Source organism: Macaca thibetana, chromosome 18 (assembly GCF_024542745.1).
Source record: "Macaca thibetana thibetana isolate TM-01 chromosome 18, ASM2454274v1, whole genome shotgun sequence".
NCBI classification, from domain to species: Eukaryota; Metazoa; Chordata; class Mammalia; order Primates; family Cercopithecidae; genus Macaca; species Macaca thibetana.
This window is the reverse complement of record NC_065595.1, coordinates 65,751,143-65,773,654: the sequence shown is the minus strand read 5'-3', so window position 1 is coordinate 65,773,654 and position 22,512 is coordinate 65,751,143. Positions and strand designations below refer to the sequence as shown.

Below are 22,512 nucleotides of genomic sequence, written 5' to 3'. Positions count from 1 at the left end.
TTCCTAGTTTAAAAACTTCATTAGCAATGGGGTTTATATTTCTCTTTTCAGTAAGAACCCGAAATTATGTTTCTACAATGCCCAGTCTCACCTAAAAAGCAAGTTTTCATTCTCGGTTTATGGTAGCCCATGACAAACCAAAAAGATCATTTTGGATGTTAATCCTGCTAAATTATTCAATTTCTTGCTGAAAGCAACAAACTAATACTTATTTTGTACCTACTAGCTATTATTTGCATACTAGGGTTTATACACAAGGCATCCTATGAAAGAACATTTCATTCAAAAGTCACAATACATAGTCTTCAATTGCCAGCTACCTTTATTTGTAACCAAAATAAATTATTTAATACAGTCCTCCCAAACCGGGCGACAATGCTTTGAGAAGGACCAAAGTTGGCCAGTAAGGCCATAAGTTCCATGAGGGCAGGATCTGCCCAGCTCCTGTTTCCTGCTCAATTCCAAGCAGTTAGAACAGGGTCAGCAAACACTTCTTGCCACTTGGAAAGAGTATTATTTTATTTCGAAATGGTATGCAGGTACGTATGAGTAGCAAAGTCAAGAGCGGGAAAGGGGAATGGGGGAGGTTGCAAAATCGGAGCGAGCAGCCGGACTGATGAGGGATCCTGAGGAGAAAGCCTTCAGACGGTGAACCCCAAGAGCTGGGATGAAGCATGGGAGAGCTACTGGGACATCTCTGCGAGGAAGCAGGCTGGCAGGCAGGAAGTAGACAAGATTTGGGGGAATCCTTCCAAGGGAACAAATACAGAGAAGGACGCATCTAAAAATCCAGCCACAGCCACCTCCTTCCCACGGGAAAGCCCCGACCTCGGTGGGCCCAGCGCCACCCGGTTCCCCGGGGAGTGGAACCCGGAGCGAGGCAGGTGCGGCGGGAGCATGCGCGCGGGGCGGGCAGGGGGCGGCTCCCGCGCCCCCACCCCGCGCGTGCACCCTCGCGCCCCTCCCGCCAGGCACCGCCGGGCAGCGGCGCCGCAGCCTGGGCTGGCGGAACCTCGCGCTCCGACTCGCCCCCCGCCTGTCACCCGGTTGGCGTTGCGGGCAGGCGCCGCTCCGCTGGGGGTAAGAAAGACGCCGCCGCCCGCGTGGGATGGTCGCAAGCCCGCGTGGGTGCCCACGGCCGCCGCCGCGCGGGGTGGCCCCAGTCCCCGGGCGGGTGGAGGGGCCTGCGCGACTCCCGCGGCGAGGGCCGGGCCGGGCCGGGCCGGTGGGGGCGGTGGCTGTTGGGAGTAGCCCCAGTCCCGGCCCAGGCTCTTTCTGTTTCTCTTTCGCAGCCAGGGCGCGCGCCGGGCTCCCCGCGAGAGGCGTTGCCTTACTTATCGCTTACTTTGGACGGGCGCGGCCGCCGCAGAGCCCCGCGCCTCGAGCAGCCGCGAGGGCAGGGTCAGGGTGCCAGGCGCGGCTACCTGGGCGCCCTAGAGCCAGCGCAGCCCGGGGCCGGGGGAGAGGGACGGGACGGGACTCCCGAGGGCCCCTAGCCAGTCCTCCAGCCACGGAGCGCCCGGCGGTGGGCATTTGGCTTTTGTTTCCTCTGGGGGCCGACGGCCCCCGTCTGCCCGCATGAACCCCTCAGCCGACAAGTGTCCTGTGCCCGGACAGACGAGCGCTACATCCCTCCGCCCGCTTTCTGCCCTTGTCCTTCTCTGCGAGTTCTGCCCAGCCTCGGGAGCGGGAGCCCAGGGAGTGCGCGCAGGGCGGGCGGGCGCCTGGCCAGCCTGGGACGGCGGCTCCCAGGCTCCTGCCACCGCCTGGAACTGCGGGGGGCGCCCCGGCCACAGTCGCCCTCGCCTGCTCTCCGGGTCTTCTTGGGCCAGCTTGGTCCCAGGTGGACGCGAGTCGAGCTGGGCACACCTGGGCCAGCGCCGCAGTTACCTGCGAGATTGGTGAGAGCGTTTTCGCGAGGTCGAAAACTCCGGGTAGGTTTTGTCCTCTGCCTTTGATCTCCCTTAGTCACTGGTTAAAGTGCGAAGTGTGCTTTATTTTACATATGCCTTTAGAGGGACATTCTTAATGCGCCAATGCCCCAAGGTGGAACTAAATAAAGGGAAGGCCTGGTCATTGTTACTGTTAAGACTGCTGTACTTAATAGCCAGAGGAAGGCAGCTGGTCACCACGACCCCCCTGGCCATTCCCATACTGAAGACTCCCTCTCACTTCATGCTTGTTTGGACTCCACTATGACTTGCTAGTGGCCCATCTTCTGGATCCCTCTGTTGGAGCTGTTTAGAAGACGGTTGTGGCAGGCTCCAGTTTCAGTCCTTGGCTGGAATAAGTGTAGTGTGGCTCTTCTGTTTTCTAATCTCTGTCACCTGGAAGAAGGTTGTGGCAGGCTCCAGTTTCAGTCCTTGGCTGGAATAAGTGTAGTGTGGCTCTTCTGTTTTCTAATCTGTCACCTTAAAAGGTTAAAGTGACAAACAGGTGGTGGGTACGGTAGACTTGTTTTTGGTGCTTGGTAACATGAAAAACTTGGAATGCATTTAGCTCTTCGAAAGATGCTGAAACGGACACCTTCAGTTATTCCTTATGTTACTACAGAATTAGGAGAAATGGTTGAAAGAGGAGAGGTTTTTTTCTTGGAGTATCCAAAGGGATTGGATTTGACTACACTGACTTGGTGTGTAATGGTCGAGTAGGAAGGAAGATGAACATAACACTGCTATTAATTATGCTCTTAGATGTGAGGCCACATTGAGGATGCGATGCATGTAACCCTTGACTGCAGCATCACTTAGCACTTTGCTGCACAATATTGGGGTCACAAGAAATATTAAGCTTGGTTAACCTCTGCAGTGTGCTCTCACTCCATTTCCAAAGAAAGGGTATTGGTGGGAAGGTGATCTGGTGAAGACAGAGGTAGAGAAAGTGAAGGAACTGTGTTAACTTTCGCTTTTTAAAAAATTTATTTTTATTTTTTAGAGATAGGGTCTCACTGTGTCACCCAGGCTGAAGTGCAGTGGTACCATCATGGCTCACTGCAGCCTTGACCTCCTGGGCTCAAAGGATCCCACCTCAGCCTATGGACTGGGAGGATAACTGTGCACCACCATGCCTGGCTAATTATCTAAATTTTTTTGTAGGGATGGAAACTCACTTAACTTTCACTTTAAAGAGAAGTAAGTTTGCATATTTGAAAGCTCATCATAAGAATCTTCGGTGCTCTGTATCATCTGTGTAACTTCACTGCAGTACCTGTGTGGTTTTATCTTAAACTACACTTCTTATTCCACTTTGGTGGTAATAAGCCTCTTTAGCTTAGCATGGGACTTGACACGTGGGTAAGTGCATGCTCAACAAATACTCGTAGGACTGAATCCATATATGAGCAGACAACTGCTGAGCAGAGGCAGAAGGTGATAAAAAGCAGCAGTGAGGGAGATCAGGCTGACTGTGAAGGAAGATTTGCAGATGGAAAGCCCTGGAATTCTTCCTATGAAGAACAGGCCGACCTGAAAGCCACTTCCAGGAGGTTGTGTAGGAAGCACCAGCACCCAGTCTGACCGAGGAAGCAGAAGCCTTCACCCCTCCTTCCCCCATCACTCCTTCCCCCATCACTCCTTCCCCCATCACTCCTTCCCCCATTACTCCTTCAGGTGGGTCAAGGTTTCCATTCTCCAGAGAGCCGAAGGAAGGTTTGAAAATCACCATTAGATAAGTGTTCATTCTTTCAGTTAATTATTTTAATTAAGGAAGAATGCTGCTGCTGGTGAAGTGGGGGCGTGAGCAGGAAAGGTAGGTTTGGTGGGCTGGAGGCAGGGTGGAAAGGATAAATTCCGTTTATACAACATTGGATTGAGAAAACCAAATACCGCGTGTTCTCACAAGTGGGAACTAAATGATGAACACACTTGGACACATAAAGGGGAACACCACACACTGGGGCTTATCAAAGGGTGGGAGGAGGGAGAGGATCAGGAAGAATAACTAATGGATACTAGGCTTAATACCTGGGTAATGAAATAATCTGTACAACAAACCCCCATGAAATGAGTTTACCTATGTAACCAACCTGCACATGTAACCTAACTGAAAATAAAAGTTAAAACAATGCGTTTATCAAATTACTCTACTAAAATATTATTTTAGGAATGCTTATATCATGTATTAATATATTATAGAAAATATATTTTGGTAAAAGCAAAATGGTTTTGCATTGCGAAAAACTAAACATATTCTTTGGCTCATCCTTAAACAACAGAAAACCATTGAATTGAAAACCATTGAAAACCCTGAAATGGCTTTTCACTGGAGAGAGAAACTCTGATGTTGGATCAGGGGAAAGCCAGTTAGGAAGTACTCAGCGACTATGGGGGTGATCCTAAAAAGCATGTGTTAGGGTGAATAAACTAGCACTGAGAGAAAAGAACAGTTCCATGACTATGGTCCATGCCCAGGAAAGGAGTCAGTGAGAGAACTAAGAAGTAGTCTGAGGGGGAGGAAAACCAGGTGTCTCAGTCACAGGGAAGCCAGTGGAGAAATAAGGGAGGGAATGCAGGGAACAGCATGGTAAGTCTTGTCAGTTGCCAATAAAAAAATAGGAACTGAGAAGATGTAGTTGAACTTGGCTAAAAAGAGGTGATCTCAGTGGTGACACATCAGTGCAAGCTGTGTGTAAATGTTTTGCTTTCTGTTTGAGGAATACAGATGTCCTCCTTTCATTCGAATAGCATTTTACACTTCACAAAACATTTCCATCTTGTAGCATTGGCAACAATATTTTGAGGATAGTTTATTATAGGAACATACCTCCAATTGAAGAAAACTATTTAGGTCCATTAAAAAAAAAAAACAATGCACTGTTTACTACAGTGAATAACAGCAAGCAGTATAAATATCAGCATCTTGTACTTAAGCAAAATAAAGCAGAACGATGAAATTAGAAGATGCTTGGGGGAAATGAAGCTTTTCAGTTCACTCATACACATATAATCTTTGTTTTAAGCATTTGCATGAATTTTTTAAAGGATAGTGCTTTAGGATAATTATCCGTATTTTATTTTGCAAATACAAACGATTTTTTCCACGGTAGCAATGGAAAAGTGAAACCTTAACTGTGAGCCCATCAGAGTTGTCACAGCTCTGTTCCCTTGACCTATGTGAACCTTTTGGGGATGATGTCACAGTAGTGGCGGCCCTGCTCAGTGTCACCTGGTGAACCTTCTTCATTTTGTGTTGATCTGAGCTCATATGGGAAACATTCTCTTAATGAGGCTGGAAGTAATGAGGCAAGCTCTGACAATGCTTATGTATCCCTCCTGAAGATGGATGTGAAATGATAAAAGTGTGGTTGCTGCCACAATTAATAATTGATTAATAAACTGTTTGAAAAGTATCAGGTGGGGACCTCAGGAGATGAACAGCAGTGCATGCATCTCATTTCTTTTCACTGTAGCTAGCCAGAGAGAATGTGTTTAACTAGAGGGACAAATAGAGAGTACAACACTTTTACATTTTGGTATGTAAGCAAGCTATTCTGATAGCTTTTAAGATGATCATGACAGGAGCTTTTTAGATTAAATCAGCATTGCTCCAGTACTTTTTTTTTTGAGTGAATTGAGGAACGTAGGGGTGAGGCATTTTTTTCGGGTATCCACTTTGTGTCACTTGTGTACTGTGTGTATGGGGGTGACTATGCAGACATGACGCCTGCCTTCATGGAGCTTGTAGTCCAGTGAGAGACAGGTAGCAACTAATCAGCCAAACATATGTAAGTACAGACTTTAAGTAACCCTGAAAAAGACCCACATGAGTGCCTAATGCAGATTTGTGGGCCAGAAGAGGTGCCTGAGGATGAGTAGCTGCTAGCCAGGTGGGGAATGGAGGCAAAAGGAAGTTCAGGCAGAGAGAAGCCCCTGAGGCGGTTTGTAGGGAAAGAGCTTGGTGCCCTGGAGGAAGGAGAGAAGACCCCAGGCAGGAGGGCAGGGCCTGGGTGGGAAATGGCTGAAGGCCCCAGGAAGGCCTATTTGAGGTCTGTGCAGCTTATTCAGACCGGTTAGGATACCATTGCAGGTGTCCAGTTGGGAGTCAGGGAGGTGACCTTGGGCTGGGGAGTGGGGCATGGAGGTGGGTAGAAGTGGAGGGACTTGAGTATTTTGGAGGTGTAATTTACAGAATTGCTGATGGGTTAGAGGGTAGGCAAACGGGGAGAATCCAGGATTACTCCTTTGATCTCTAGCATGAGAAGCGGAGTGAATTTTGGAGATGGGGAAGACTGGGGAGCAGTGTACCTGGTAACTTTGCTTGGATCATTTCCCCAGTGTGAGCCCTAGGGGAAACAGGTTATTTTTAAGGCGACAACTTGGTGTAGTTGTGGTGTGTGTCAGGCACTCAGCACTGTGCTAGGCAGATGGTTTTGGAGCTTAGCAAATGTGGGCTTTTCCCCTTTTCTGTGATGATGGGTTTTGATATTCTGCTTAGGCACTAGGCTTAATAGCCCTCCTGAATTTGAACTCCCAGTCTGTCTGTACATGGGCACATGCCCCCAAACACATGCAGTCTTAGAGTGTGCCATCAAGAGCCTCTGTGGTAACTTCTCAGTCCTGACCAGACGGTCTAAATTATTGGAGGTGCCGAATGGACCATTTTTATCTCATTTTCCCTGCAGCATGGAGCCCCAGCACTGATCCTGACACTGGGACCTTCCAAACTCCCGAAGGGTCAGTGGTTCTGTAGTTATGAGCCATTGCTTAATTTTCATCCTTTCTTCTTTTGTGAGTACTTCCCGGAGTGACAACATATGAAAAATAGTATTTGGTCATTATTACTGTTATGATGATTTATTTCTAAATAAAAATCAAGGACCAGATTATAGCCGCAATTCCAGGCCTGTATGAATGCATGTAGGTTAGTGCTGATGCCAATCAAAGCCCAGTTCATAGAAGAGCAGCTGTCTGACTCCTGGCTTTGATTTTCTAATCTGGTTACACCTGGTACACTCACTTGGTGCTGTGTGGCAAATGGGTTAAGATCTAAATCCAGGGCCAACAATTTGGATGTCTGAAGGAAAGTAATAAAGGAAGTAGGCAGACAGAAAAAAATTCAGAGTTCATTTGGTCTCACTTTTATTTTTATTTTCCTTACCTTTGAAAACTGGGCAAACCTTGGCATGGTGGCTCACCCCCGTAACCCCAGAACTTTGAGGGGATGAGGAGGGTGGATTCCCTGAGGTCAGGAGTTCAAGACCAGCCTAGGTAACACAGCAAAACTCCGTCTCTACTAAAAATACAAAAATTACCTGGTGTGGCATGCCTATCATCCCAGCTACTCAGGAGGCTGAGGCAGGAGAATTGCTTCAGCCCAGGAGGTGGAGGTTACAGTGAGCCGAGATTGCACAACTGCACTCTAGCCTGGGTAACAGAGCGAGACTCAGTCTCAAAAAAAAAAAAAAAAAAAAAACTGGACATAGGTACTTGTCTACTATAAGAAATAGTTAGAAAATCCCCTTCGTGCTTTGGAGGCAGTAGTGAGTGGTGAAGACTGCAGCAAACCGTGGATCTTACATGTTCTAAAGGTGGTGGCCATTATTTAAAAAATAAACAAAACTGAAGTTGGAAATCTGCAGTTTTAAAAATGTGAAGTCTCTGTATTTAAAAATGCTGCTTTAAATATCTTAGGATACTGCTAAGAGAAATAGAATACGTCTGCTGACCAGATGCAGTTTGTGGTCCACAATTTATAAGCTTTTCTCTGGTGGGGTCAGCTATATAATTATCTGGATGTGCTCTACTTTTAATTAGATTGTTTTTTCTTATTTACCATGAATGTGGAGTGTGCACAAACACACTGGCTTCTTATGCTGCTGATCCTGTCATTTAAGTGTGACTTGATTAAATATGGGAGTTGGGAGTGGGAAGCTTGGCCAAGCCTGAGACTCTGTAAGCACATCCTGGTGCCAGGTTGAGAACAACGCAGACTTTATAAGACTTTCATTCATGTTTCTGTGAATGTTTTTTCACTGTGTTCCATTGTTTAAGTCGGCCTTTTTTGCTCTTTGTCTAATGGTTTGTGCAACTCATGGACACCCTCCTTTTTGTGTGTTTGGAGGGGATGGTGTCTTCGTTCCCTGTGGGCTTTTGTATATTTGTGTCTGCTTTTCTTGTGAAGTTTGCTCCTAAAAGGAGGCTCCAAGCCTCCTTCAAAGTGAACTATACAGGCCGGGTGCAGTGGCTCACACCTGTAATCCCAGCACTTTGGGAGGCCGAGGCGGGTGGATCACGAGGTCAGGAGATGGAGACCATCCTGGCTAACACGGTGAAACCCTGTCTCTACTAAAAATACAAAAAATTAGCCGGGCGTGGTGGTGGGCGCCTGTAGTCCCAGCTACTCGGGAGGCTGAGGCAGGAGAATGGCATGAACCCGGGAGGCGGAGCTTGCAGTGAGCCCAGATCACACCACTGCACTCCAGCCTGGGCGACAGAGCGAGACTCCCTCTCAAAAAAAAAAAAAAAAAAAAAAAAAGACAGTGGACTATACATACTGTGTGCTTTCCTACCACGATGTACTGTTGTCCACGATTGCATTCTGAGGTGTAGAGTTTTACTTTTCTGTGTTTTCCAGAAAACTTGTTGGGTTGAGTAAGGACTTTTTGCCGTGTATTTCCGGAGCCTAGCAATTGTCTGGCACATGTTGGATGCCCAGTGAATAAAGGATGAGTGATTTTGTGTCAACTAGTGACAAGCTCATTCAGGAAAGAAATCTTACAAAATTCCTAACATTTTGGGATTCTGTGTATAGGCTTCTAAGACTTTGGGTTCTATTGAAAATGTAAGCACTGACCTTTCAGCTGTTCATTTAATTATAATTATGGTCACATATCAAAGAAAATACAAAGGCTCTACTCTTTGTTTTATGGCAAAGAATATCCTTTAATTCCCTATCATTATAGCCCTTAGTCCTGGCCTTTGACATCATAAAGGTGAATTATTAGAGATGCCAGCATAGTACTTCCAAATCTATATTTTATGCACGCAATTTCTGAGAATGGTTAGAACAAATATTTTTTTCCCCTTTCTCTTCCAAAACTATAACTTGCTGTAATTTTATTCCTAGTAGATATGTGACTGTTTCTGGGCAGCTTCACACATGCAATTCAGCTTAGAAGAGGAATTGTTAAGGTTTACAGACCAAGAGCTCAAAGGAGCATCCCCACTTGAGCAGTGCTGTGGTCTTTGTGTTTTGTGGGAATCGGTGATGCCCATCTATTTTATCGCAGTCGATCATTAGTAATCTTTAGGGCCACTTTATTCTTTTACTATGAGGACAAGGAGAATATAATTGTCTGTCTTTTCAGAACGGGCTTGCATCTGTGTCCAAAACAAACAATGCCCATCGCTGTGGAGTAAAGGGCGAGAGAACAAAGAAAGGAAGCTGTGAAGGGTACGGTTACACATTAATCACCGTGATGCGCAAAGTGCGAGGTTAGTAGGCACGGCTTTGAAGGCTTTACATTGCATTTATTTCCAAACAAATTGTCTTTCAAGATCCTAGAACTTTCAGCCCAGAGTAGCTGTAACTTCCACCCTAGGCCAGCTATGGCTTAGGAAGAGGCTTCTGATGTCCCACATTTAGCAACTTTGTAAGTAAAGTTTATAACTTTACTTACAAGTACAGTTTACAACTGTGTAAAAGTAGTTACACATTTGAATTCAGCATTTTTTGAATTTTAGGGAGTTTAAAAATAATCTCATCCAGGGTTTCTCAATCTTGGTACAGTTAACAGGAATTTGTTGTTTCGCATGCTGTCCCATGCCTTGTAGGATGGTAAGCAGCAGTCAGTGTTCCTTGCCTCACCTCACCAGGTATCTGTAGCACCTCCCACTCCTTAGTTGTGACAACAAAAACTATCTCCAGACACTTCTTCCTGTCCCCTGGGGAGGCTTGGAGGGGTAGAATCACCCCAAGTCATGAGCCGCTGATTTAATCCAGCCTGGTTTGCAGATGATACATCAGAGGTCTGTTGCATTAAGCAGTGTTTCCAGGCTCAGAAGTCGCTGCGTCAGAATATGAATCGAAAAGCACATTATCTACATGGAGGGAACTTTATCAATTCAAAACGCCTTTTCTCTTGTAAAATGTTCTAATGATAGTAGATGGTCCCTGTTGATTCTTTCTTGCCATGATTGGCTAAGTACAAGTGTTGTGATTGTTAATCAAACTGTGGTGAAGACATAAAATTATTAATAGCAGTTTGAAGACGACTTTGCCTGCATTTATCCATCTGAGTAACGGCAGAGTTGGAGCTGTGACTTGGCCTTCCTCATCCGGTTCCAGTCCACGAGGTTTTCTATGATGTCATGTCAACCTTTTTTCATAGCCAGGTTTTGCAATAAAGTTGCATTCAGTAGCTTGGCGAATTTCATTCTAGAGTAATAATTAATACTTAGTGCGCTTGCACAGTTGGAAATTATGAAGCCAGTAATATAGACAGCGGGTAAGAGTACATTCATTTATTCCCTGAACGCTTACTTAGTGTGTACTTTGGCCAAGGCTGTGGTAGGTCATGGAATGTAAATGATATTAGGAGGACCACACAGACTGGACCTGTTCCAGGAAACTCACAACCATGGACAAATTCAAATTTGAGGCTTTTTTGCATGGCAGTACAGGAGACTCACTGGCTTATTAATAGGTTTATTCCTTCAGCTGCATTCCTCAATACCTGTGATGGGTGCTGGCAGGAGGTACTCAGACCTTTCTCCTTAGAAATGCCTTACTATTCACAGTGCCACTGGGAGGGGCTGGGAGAGCTGTTTAGCGGGTCCTCGGGCTCAGCCCCTGTGTTTAGCGGGTCCCCGGGCTCAGCCCCTGTGTTTTAGGCCCGGGCTCAGGGCCTGTGTGTAGCGGGCCCCCGGGCTCAGCCCCTGGGTTTAGCGGGCCCCTGGGCTCAGCCCCTGTGTTTAGCGGGTCTCCGGGCTCAGACCCTGTGTTTTAGGCCGGGGCTCAGCCCCTGTGTTTAGCGGGTCCCCGGGCTCAGCCCCTGTGTTTAGCGGGTCCTTGGACTCAGGCCCTGTGTTTAGCGGGGCCCGGGCTCAGCCCCTGTGTTTTAGGCCCGGGCTCAGGGCCTGTGTGTAGCGGGTCGGCTCAGCCCCTGTGTTTAGCGGGCCCCTGGGCTCAGGGCCTGTGTTTAGCGGGTCCTCGGGCTCAGGGCCTGTGTTTAGCGGGCCTTCAGGCTCAGCCCCTGGGTTTAGCGGGCCCCCGGGCTCAGCCCCTGGGTTTAGCGGGCCCCCGGGCTCAGGGCCTGTTCTTTAGCAGGCGCTCAGGCTCAGCCCCTGGGTTTAGCGGGCCTTCAGGCTCGGGGCCTGTGCTGACACTGAAAGGGAGTAGTGTGCTTTCCAAAAGTTAGAGTGAGAATATCCTTGTCAAGGCCCTAAGTGACAGGCACTATTGTTCTGCACCGCAGATGGCACCTCAGGAGATGTCTGTGGGGGCCGCAGAGCGGCAGGCCGCCTGACCTTCACGCCAGCTTCTGGTTCTGTCAGCTGGCTCATATTGCGCTCCCTCCAGAGACCATGTGTTATGGACGGAGGAGGAGTGCCAGGTTTTAATAAGTGCCTTGCGGAGAAGAGCTATCTTCATGGTGATATTATTTCCCTATTGTTTACGTGGCCACTGCTGGCATAGGGCGCAAAAGAGAGATCTGTTTCACTTTTTGGAAATTGAAAAATCTCTGACCTTGCCTTTGCGTGTCCTAGTTGAGTGTTATACTGAAAGTGAAGATCATAAATTCACCAAAACATGTATGCCTTAGTGGATGAGCATTAAAAAAGTTCTTCAAGTTTTCCCTAGCTTAAGTATTTAAACATGTCAGCAAAAATAAAAATAAATAGCTAACTGGGTGTGGTGGGTCCCACCTGTAATCCTGGCACTTTGGGAGGCTGAGGTGGGAGGATTGATTGAACCCAGGAGTTCAAGACCAGCCTGGGCAATATAGTGAGACTTCGTCTCTTCCAAAAAAAAAAAAATCCTAGTATGATGGCCTGTACCTGTAGTCCCAGCTACATGGGAGGTTAAGGCAGAAGGATCCCTTGAGCCCAGGAGGTCGAGGCAGCAGTGAGCCGTGTTTGAGCCAATTCACTCCAGCCTAGGTGACAGAATGAGACCCTATCTCAAACGAAAAACTAAAATGAAGAAAAAGAAATTGCTTGTAAATTATGTTGAGATTATTTAATTTACTGGCCGCCTTGACATTTTCCTGATTTTTATCCAGTTTCCTTCAAGGTTTCCATAATGAAGGTCCCCATAGTTAAATAAAAGCACAGGTCTAGCTTATCCTTCTGTAGGATGGCACTTTTCTACAGGCCACGAGCAGCTTCTTGGACTAAAAATAAGAAATTGAGCAGAACAGAATAGAAATCGAGCTTTTTGTCTTCGTTCCCAGAGCATAAATTTCCCTGCTTCCTTGCCAGGTATACAAATAAAAGCGTCAGTGAATGGCTTGGGGTACACCTGTCCCCTGTGCTCCTTTTTCACTTGCTTGTTAAACCTAAGATGGAAAGAACCAAGATGGAAGGACGTTCCTGAGGTTCTATGGATCAGGGGTTTCAACTTAATCAGACTCTTTTAAAAAATCACTTCAACAGCTTTTGGGGGGAACAGGTGGTTTTTGTTACATGGGTAAGTTCTTTAGTGGTGATTTGTGAGGTTTTGGTGCACCCATCACCTGAGCAGTGTATACTGTACCCAATGTGTAGTCTTTTATCCTCCACCCTCTTCCCATCCTTCCCTGTTAGTCCCCAAAGTCCATTGTATCATTCTTATGCCTTTGTGTTCTCATAGCTCATCTCTCAGTTAGAAGTAAGAATATTTGATGTTTGGTTTTCCATTCCTGAGTTACTTCACTTAGAATAATGGCCTCCAGCTGCATCCAAATTGCGGCAAAGCCCCTTATTTCGTTTTGTTTTATGGCTGAGTAGTATTCCGTGGTATATGTATGCCATATTTTCTTTATCCACTCGTTGGCTGATGGGCATTTAGGTTGGTTCCATATTTTTGCAGTTGTGAGTTGTGCTGCTATAAACATGCGTGTGCATGTGGCTTTGTCATATAATGACTTCTTTTCCTTTGCATAGATACCCAGTAGTGGGATTGCTGGATCGAGTGGTAGTTTTAGTGTTTTGATAACAAATATTTGTAACATTTCTCTGAGTATCCTGAAATGAAATTAACAGGTAAATAACTTACCTATACATACTGTCAGAAAAGTGAATATAATGTGCATAAATAATACAATGGAAAAACATATGTAATTTATGATAAAATGATATGCACTTCAAAATGTTTGGACATGACTAACCTAGAGAATAAAATCAAGTAGTTGGATGCTTGTACCTGCATCCAATATATAGATTGCATCCAATATAATAGATTATAATAGATTCACCGTGAAGGTGACCAGTGAAAATACTTTATTGGTGGACTATGTCGGGGAGGGAGAGTCATTGAACAGCATTGAGTTCCATGATATCTTTCTGAAATGATGAACAGTATTTGCAAGTTCTGCACAAAACAAAGTAAAGCCTTTACTCAATATATACAGAGTTGCATTCCTGGGAGAGACAGGAATTAGTTAAATATGCAAAAATACTTTTTGATGATATGTAAAATGGAAGTAGGTTTAAGGTTTAGAGAAGCATAAATAGATTTTTCATACACATAAATGTCAAGTGAGTTGCTCCAGCTGTGCAAAACGCAAGATGATATTTTGCTGTGAAGAACTGTCCCACATGTGGGAATTCTAGCAGCATTGGCCCTGTGTCCCTTAAATGCCACTCAAGAAACCCCACACATATTTAAAAAAATTCCCCTGGGGGTGACCTACTTCCCCCTTCTTTCCTATCTCTGCCTCTTGAGCACTACTGGTTTGATAAATAAATAAATTCTACTAATTATTTGCAGTGATGAGAGATGGAGGGTTTGCTGAAGGGCAAGTTACTTTTGCTCAGAGTTTAGAATAATCAATGATTCTTTCCCTTTGATATTATTATTTTTTATAAATTAACCTTTTATTCTGTAAGAATTCTGACACTCAAACGTTATCATCTTAATTCTTCTAAAACTTCAGCCTTGCAAGGAAAATATGAATGGATATTCCATTTTTCGGTGAATGACTAAGCAATACTTAGTCTAAATTAGTCACAGTCAGTTTAATCACTAGTGATTAAATTTCTGATTTGTGTACTTTATGTTCAAACCTTGTTCTGTATGGCAACAGAGGTTAAACCTTTTGTTTTTAGCTTTAAGTGAGTAAATTGTCTGAAGTTGGAATGGGCTGCCTTGTAGATAGATTTTGTAGAATAGAGAAAGGTGTGCAACTGTGTGACCACTTGTATGGATATCATATAATATTTGATTGTGTGTGTATAAAGAGTTGAACTTGTTATTTAAGACTGAGTTATATTTTATTAAATCATAGATGCTTATATTATTCCTAGAAGGCCAGAATAATTTATTAGAATTGTAAGGGGACTTAGAAACTTTCTATCTTAACTTTCTGGCCGACACAGGAATCATTTCAACATTGTCTTTGAGAGATGGCAGTGTAGATTGTGCAATGAATTTAAACAATATTTTTAATAGTGAAACATCAGTGGAATAAATATGTATAGCTCCCCAAGGTAGTTATTTTGAAGAGATAAAAATAATCTGAATATATACACTCTGGAATTTTGTTTTAAAGAAAGTTCTGTTTAGACATTTTATGACTCTATGCTGCTGCAGGTATTGGTCATTATGAGAAAAACAGGTAACAGAAATTCATGTCTTACCTGCCTAGGCTTACTGCCACTTGAAGCCATGGGCTTAGAGAAATATAATACTAGCTTGAAAATTATGTTTCCGCTTTTTTATTCCACAGCAGCTTCTCATTGTGGAGGTTTGGATTGACGTCATAGCGGCCCCTTGATGGCGCTGTGCCCCTGGTTCTGGTTCTGGAGCTCTTCTGCACCCTTGCTCTACTGCACCCTTGCACACCGCACACTTACCTGTACATTTCTGATTGCCTCTGTGCCCACGTTACTGGTCTTGGTGATGCTGGAGGTGGCAACACATGGTATGTGGGGATGCTTTTCAAAAATTAGAGCCACCTTGTGGGTGTGCACAGGGTGCACTTTCCCTACTGACTCTCACCTTTACAAAGTGAGTGCCTTATTATCCTAGAGAAAATTAGTTGTAGTATGAGACTTACCCATCTATCGTTTGGCTGTAATACACTAGTCCTCATGTGCTTTTTCCTCACTTGAACTTTACCTCTTATAAGCTGTACTTTGCATTCTGTAAGCTGTCTTCTTGCCCAGTGCATATTTTTCCCTGTGTACTTTTTGTGGTTTGGGAAGAGGGTGAGGGTGTGATTGGATTCCAGTACATTCTTACAGTTTGAATATGCTGTAAGGAGCAACAAGGACTCAAATTTCCACAAGGTAGTATTTTAATGGTTTTTGACAACTAGTCAAAATTCAGAGTCTGCAGTGTTCCATATAAAATTAATATGTGGCGATATCTATAAATGGTGCTTATAAGGTCTAAAAATTAGTATGTGCCATGTGGTGTTATTAAACACCCACACATCCTCATACGAATACGATCATTTTATTATTGATTTGGTAGTCATTATTGCCAGTGAGATATATAAAGGCATATTCCTCTTAAATTCAATTTGCTTGCCACTGTATAATTAGAGCCAGATGTAATGTCAGATTGTGTTTAAAGGGTAGGTAGGGCATGTGGTTTTATGAAGTCTTTTGCTAATGATGGGAGATGGAAGTGTGAGCAGGCTGGCAGCATCAGGTGGCTTAGGACGGTGTCCCACTCCAGGAGTGCACATTGAGGACACCTTGTGAGTCTCAGCTTCGACACTCAGCAGTGCCCAAGAAGAGAACACAAGAGTCAGGTTTTGCCTCAGTTGCTGTCTGCTTTGCTTGCGGTCAGCACCTGAGGCCTGTAACAGGTGGCTTGTCTCTCTCTGAACCTGTCTGTAGATTACAGTTCCCAGGGGATGTGCCTTGCTTCATTTCGGGAGTGAGCATGAAGCCATTTTCTTGATTACTGCTTGTATGAGCAGAGCTTCTGGGATGCCTCCCAAGTAGTTTACAAAAACCTGGGCCAGGCACGGTGGCTCATGCCTGTAATCCCAACAATTTGGGAGACCAAGACAGGTAGATTGCTTGAGTCCAGGAATTTGAGACCAGTCTGGGAAACATGTTGACATCCTGTCTCTACTAAAAATACAAAAAAATTAACCTGACATGGTGTCATGCGCCTGTAGTCCCAGCTATTTGGGAGGCTGAAGTGGGAGGATCACCTGAGCCCAGGAGGTTGAGGTTACAGTGAGCCATGTTCGCGCCACTGCACCCCAGCCTGGATGACAAAGTATAAGACCTTGTCTCCAAAACAAAACAAACCTAACCCATAGATTTTTGATCACTCTTCTTCAATATAACCCCCGGACTTTCTGTCACTTTTTTGTCTCTTATTTCACTCTGTGTCTACAGGATAAGTGTAGAAATACCCAGGAAAAGTGCATTCAATAGTTTATCAGCTAATTTGGGTTTACACTTAAACCAGATGCAAAGGAAAGGGAGGAGATTGGCATATTAAATTGTTTTAGTTTTAGAAAACTTATCAATAGTGTAATTGTTGATACATTTAACATGAAACAACTTTTCAAGGTCATGATGCAGAACTTCCTAACTTTAAATTTTCTACCACATTTTTCTCTCTTTTTTTTTTTTTTTTTTTGAGACGGAGTCTCGCTCTGTCACCCAGGCTGGAGTGCAGTGGCACGATCTTGGCTCACTGCAAGCTCCGCCTCCTGGGTTCATGCCATTCTTCTGCCTCAGCCTCCTAAGTAGCTGGGACTACAGGCGCTCACCTCCATGCCTGGCTAATGTTTTTTATTTTTATATTTTTAGTAGAGACGATGTTTCACCGTATTAGCCAGGATGGTCTCGATCTCCTGACCTTATGATCTGCCCGTTTCGGCCTCCCAAAGTGCTGGGATTACAGGTGTGAGCCAGTGCACCCAGCCTCTACCACATTTCTTTACAGCACTATATTAGATGTATTTGTAAAAGCTTGTTTTATATTCCTGTATCACTTAATACTTATAGAAATTAATGTAGATTTCAGTTCTTCCTCTTTTTTTAAAACATGTCCTGATATTGCTACACAATGATTTCCCAAGGTCAGAGTTATTAGTGGTGGTTAACTCCTAGCTATCAGTTTTGAAGATTTCTGTGTTTGTTTTTATTTAAGAAAATCGTAATTGACTAAAACCATTGTGTTTTTCAGATATTCAAAAACTCAGAATTTCTGTAATAAAAGAAATGGTTGGGGAAGGAGCCAAAATTATTGGTATTCTGAATATTTCATTATATCATATAGAGACTATGATGGGTCTTACTAAGGTTAGCTGAACAAAATGTACTCTGTTAATTCTCCATTAGCTATATTACCTAAAATAATTAGAGTTTGCTATTTTCTAAGATGTAAGTATAGCCAACACTTGGCATTTTGCTAGCTTTTGGGAAGATGGGAACTGCTGAATGTTCTTTGCTAAATTATATGTAGTCAATCGAAATTAAAATGATTTGGAAATCCATGGTTATGGCTGAGAATTAATATGCAGTTAATATACCTTCAAGAACAAAGCCACGTATACAGTTAGGTGCCACTGTTTCCTTTTCCTTTTTCTTTTTCTTTCTTTTTTTTGAGATGGAGTCTCGCTCTGCACCTAGGCTAGAGTACAGTGGCTTGATCTCGGCTCACTGCAGCCTCCGCTTCCAGGGTTCAGGCGATTCTCCTGCCTCAGCCTCCGAGTAGCTGGGACTACAGGCATGCACCACCACACTTGGGTAATTTTTGTATTTTTAGTAGAGACGGGGTTTAACCATATTGGTCAGGCTGGTCTTGAACGCCTGACATCGTGATCTACCCGCCTTGGCCTCCCAAAGTGCTGGGATTATAAGCATGAGCCACCACGCCCAGCTTCCTTTTCCTTTCAAAGGTTTGGCTTAGTGTAAATAAAATATAAAGAGGTTTAATGTGGCGTTATTTAGATCTAGCCAGATTAAAAATAAATAGGAAAAGTACGTTAGAAATCAGTTTGAGGTGATGTGTTTTAATATGTTTGGTGTGTTATTGAAACTTATCTTCCAACCCATCAGCAGAAAGCGGCTGGTTGCTTTAGGATTGCTGAACAAACACTGGGGTGCTCCCTTAGGGTCCTCAGAGGCTGACTTCTGGGTCTGGCAGATACCCTGAGTAGGTAAAGTGGCCTTAGGATGGGAAGGAGTGGTGGGCTTGTGGTGCCTGGCGCACATGTCTTTAGGGCCTCTGCAATGGATTGGTGCTCTTTGGGAGTTTGAGTCCTCTGTTCTTCCCCGCCCCCCCCAACAGAAGTCTGAAATCCAGTTAAAAAATATGTGTGTGTAATTTCCTGGGTTTTGGAATAGTGTGAGGCACAATAAAAACATCTATAGGCTGAATGGGGCAAGGATTGCCAGCCTGAGACTTCTGGCGTATGCTTTTACCAAAAGCAAGAAGGCGAGGAGGTCAGACGGAGGAAAGGACTGTTTCAGAGCTTTTATCCTTTCTTTGTCTCTGTGATGTGCAAAGAACAGATTATGAGCTCAGCTCCCCAGAGAGGGCCTAAGCCTGACGTGATCCCAGGCAGCCCTTGTCCTTGCTGTTGGCATTCTGAACCCAGGATGGGATCATACTCCGCTCAGCACCTGGTTGCAAACAGTACACCTCCACCTGCAGATGAGTGTGCTATCCAGCATTCCGTTGTCTTAACCTGCCACAGGCCATTCATTACAGAGCCACTTCTCCCTTTCCTGTCCTCTGACCTCTTAACACCAAGTATCTGAAGTAGAGGCCTCCACATTTAGGGCTGTTTTCTATACCATTAAAACTAAATGTGAGCTTATAGAGAGTTGCCAACTTATTCTTTTTGTTTTTGGAGTCAGGTCTTGCTCTGTCGCACAGGCTGGAGTGCAGTGGCACCTGTCATAGCTCACTGCAGCCTTGAGAGAGTTGCCAACTTTTAATTTTCCATGTGCAGACAAAAAACAAACAAGCGACCATTTATTACTTACCCTTAAGAAGATCACCTTAACAACAAAAATGTAAGAGGGAAACTATCTCAGAATAATGGATGTTTCTTTCCAAGAAAGGGCAGGTGGCAATGTTTAGTGAATGGACACAGCGAAGAGGAGGGGTTACTATGGAACTTCTCAGATGTAAGAATTTTTTTATCTTTTTTTTTAAAATTTTTCTTTGAGACAGGGTCTTGCTCTGTCACCCAGGCTGGAGTGTAGTGGTGCCATCATAGCTCACTAGAGCCTTGACTTCCTGGGCTCAAGCGTTCCTCCCATCTCAGCCTCTCAAGTAGCTAGAACTGTAGGTGCAAACCACCATGCCTGGCTAATTTTTAATTTTTTTTAGTCTCGTTATGTTGCTCAGGATGGTCTCAAACTCCTAAGCTCAGGCGATCCTCATTCCTCGGCCTCCCAAAGTGCTGGGATTACAGGCATGAGCCACCGTGCCTAGCCTGAAAAATTTTGATATAGATTTTATAATGATTTTTAAGATACCACACTGTGAACAGTTGTTTTCTTGATAGAGATTTTTCAATTTGGGCTCTTCGGACAGTGATATTTGAAATAAAGGTTGGATTATGGATTGTCCTGGTACTTCGATTTTTTAAATAAGAACTATTAACAAAACAAGTTACACATAGCTATAGACAAAAAAGGACAACAGTTAACATTAGTTTTCTCAGATTGTTATACTCAGCATACTATAGGCTGCTTGTAGCTCTTAATCGTTTTCTAAATGAGATAATGTGCTTATTTACTTTTTTTTTCTGTGAACTCTGCGGAGAAGTACATTTACTGTTTTTAATGCTTGTCCCCTGGTCTCGTGCATTGCATGCTCAAGATGTGACATGCACACTCTGTGCATCAGTCCTTCTGTCTGCTCAGTGTGGCCGCTTGCTGCACTCCTTTCCTTTCTGTCTTTGGTGTCTCAGTTCATCTGCATTTCATCGTAGTGTGTATATTTGGCTTCTCTACTCATGCTTCATCAGCATTTTTTGCTTAGTTTCTCAGAATTCCTAAACATCTATTTTTACACTTAAAACGCTTACTTGTTTGACTGAATAAAGAAACATTGAAAAAGTCCTGCCTAGCTTTAACTCCTTGGTTAGCCTTTTGTAGCTGTGTGAATGGCGGTAACTTAGTTAACAGTGTGCCTCAGTTCCTTGTAGAAGAGGGTTGTCTTGAGGATCAAACGACTTTATAAGCATCAAACACTTAGAACACAGTATGAAGATAGCTATTGTTAAGTAACTGTCAGAAAGTGATTGTCAGTTGTTAGAAACACTTTTATGGATGGCAGTATTGCCCCAATGGGTGATATAGTTAGTAACACATTGCAGAAACCATGTGCTTATTCCCCAGAGGAATAAATGAGCCATACTGAGAGGTACGTTCTTTTCTTAGGAAGAACAATGCCACTACTGCCTTTGCCTGTCCACGTCCCAGGAATGGTTTCCACATGGTCACACACGATGCTTCCTTACTAGTTACTGAAGCCTGCACACAAAATGCATACCCTCTTGAACCTTATTTGTAGAGAGAACAATTTGGACTATTCTGGGTGGTTCAAGAGGTGCCAAGCACAGGCCAAACACTTTCCAACCTGGTGAGTGGTAGCAGATGAGGCTCCTGGTGTCTGGGCTGCAGAAGGGGCTGTGCCATCCCTGCCAGGGGCGCCTCCCACTGGGAGCCCAAGGTCCTGCATGGTCCTGTGTAATCAAGAAGTCAGACTGGTCTACGTGATGGGGGTTCCTAGGAGCTTTGGATTACCCATGGGCTGTACAGTTACTGTTTGTGCATTGTTTGAATGATATTAAAAGAATGATTTAATCTTTATAAGAAGAGCCCTGTTTGAATCTTCATTTGGGAGATCTTTCTCATGACTGAATACTTAAATACAGAAAATTCAGTTTCAGAATGTGAGCTAGCTTCGTTTCCTAGAATGAGACTAAAATAGTATTTTCTTTCTTATATTTTTCTCACCTATACTGGCCATGCAAACATTTTATTTCTCAATTCATATGGATTAGATTTTTTTTTAACCCTGGATGGAAGAAAACACAGATTAAGATGCATTGTGAATATGACAGTTTTAATACTAGAAGTGCTTCAGTTGACGTCTTGGTCTTGCTCAGTACTTATTTTAGGATATTGGAAAAGAATCATTTTACAATGTTTTGTTCTTTTCTACATCTTTATTGTAGATAATATCCATGGGAGTTAAATTATAAAATGATCAAAACAAAATTGAGTGTAGAATACCCATGTAATATGGTAATGTATTTAGCTGTTGTGGAGTAAAAATGCTAGCTGCATCTCCATTTTTGCAGTGTTTAATTGTGAATTTACTCCTCCCAAAGTGAAAGTTACCTCAACTTTTCAAACTCTGCTGCTACTAATCATATTATCTGAGACCGTGATTAAAATTAATACATCATATGGCAGTGCCTATTTTTAGGACCGAGAACAGTAAGTTGGGTATTTAGGTACATATTTTGTGTCAGACACATCATTTTAGTTAGTAATACACTTTTAAAATAAAAGATGAAGTTTCCCTTCCTCTTTTTCCCCCCCTTTATATGTCAGTAAAAGTGGGCAATTATTTTGGCCATCTTTGTCAGGAGAAGCCAGAACATTTGGTGAAGTAGGTGGAAAGGAAAGCAGAATGGGATGGATAGGGGTAGGACTGATGGGCAGCTGACCTGCTGCTGTGTGATGGGAGAGATGAGGCTGTGGGTTCATGGATAATGATCATTTGCCCACATTAAAGGTGGTCCTGGACATAATAGTCTCATAGGTATATATAATATTTTGAGACAGGGTCTCACTTTGTTGCCCAGGGTGATGTGCAGTGGTGCCATTATGGCTCAATGCAGCCTCAACTTCCTGGCCTCAAGTGGTCCTCCTGCCTCTGAAGGTGTTGGGATGACAGGTGTGAGCCACTGCACTCAGCTTCATGATATTTTATGAAGTAACGGAACAAGATATTAGGGAAAGACATCTACATGTATGTCAAGGTATTGAGAATCAGTAAATTTCTAAAGAAAGATTTATATTCTTTTGTGTATTGAAGGGAGGATAAATTTATTTTCATGAGATTACATTTGTAAACTGCAAGCGAATGATCTTTCCCTCTATCTCATATAGTCCCATGGATGTGTGCTGAAGCAAGTTAAAAATAGTCTTGTATGGGAGAATTGAGGACAGTTTATTCTTGGTGGTGAGGTGGGATCTTTCTTTTGTAGGGGTTGTTTTTTGCTTTTAGTAGATTTATAAAATTTATGTCTAGTGGCATTATTTCAAATTAAATCATACAGTATTTGGTATATAATGCCTAGTTTCTTTATTCCACAAATGATTATTGGGTGCCTGGCGTATGTCAGGCATTGCTGGAGGTGTTTGT

The 22,512-nt window shown here is 43.8% G+C and overlaps 1 protein-coding gene across 3 annotated transcripts in view; it reads left to right on the top strand.

Annotated features, from left to right (window-relative positions):
* Positions 1–969: 969 nt before the first annotated feature.
* The window catches only part of L3MBTL4 (L3MBTL histone methyl-lysine binding protein 4), a 449,236-nt gene continuing 427,693 nt past the window's right edge, over positions 970–22,512 (top strand). For 2 of the 3 annotated variants that reach the window (XM_050767472.1, XM_050767468.1), the window contains exon 1: positions 970–1,080. The gene's annotated coding sequence lies outside the window, so the exon portion shown is untranslated. Of the gene's footprint in view, positions 1,081–1,806; positions 1,935–22,512 lie in introns of those variants that run through there. The other variant, XM_050767469.1, reaches the window with a different exon arrangement.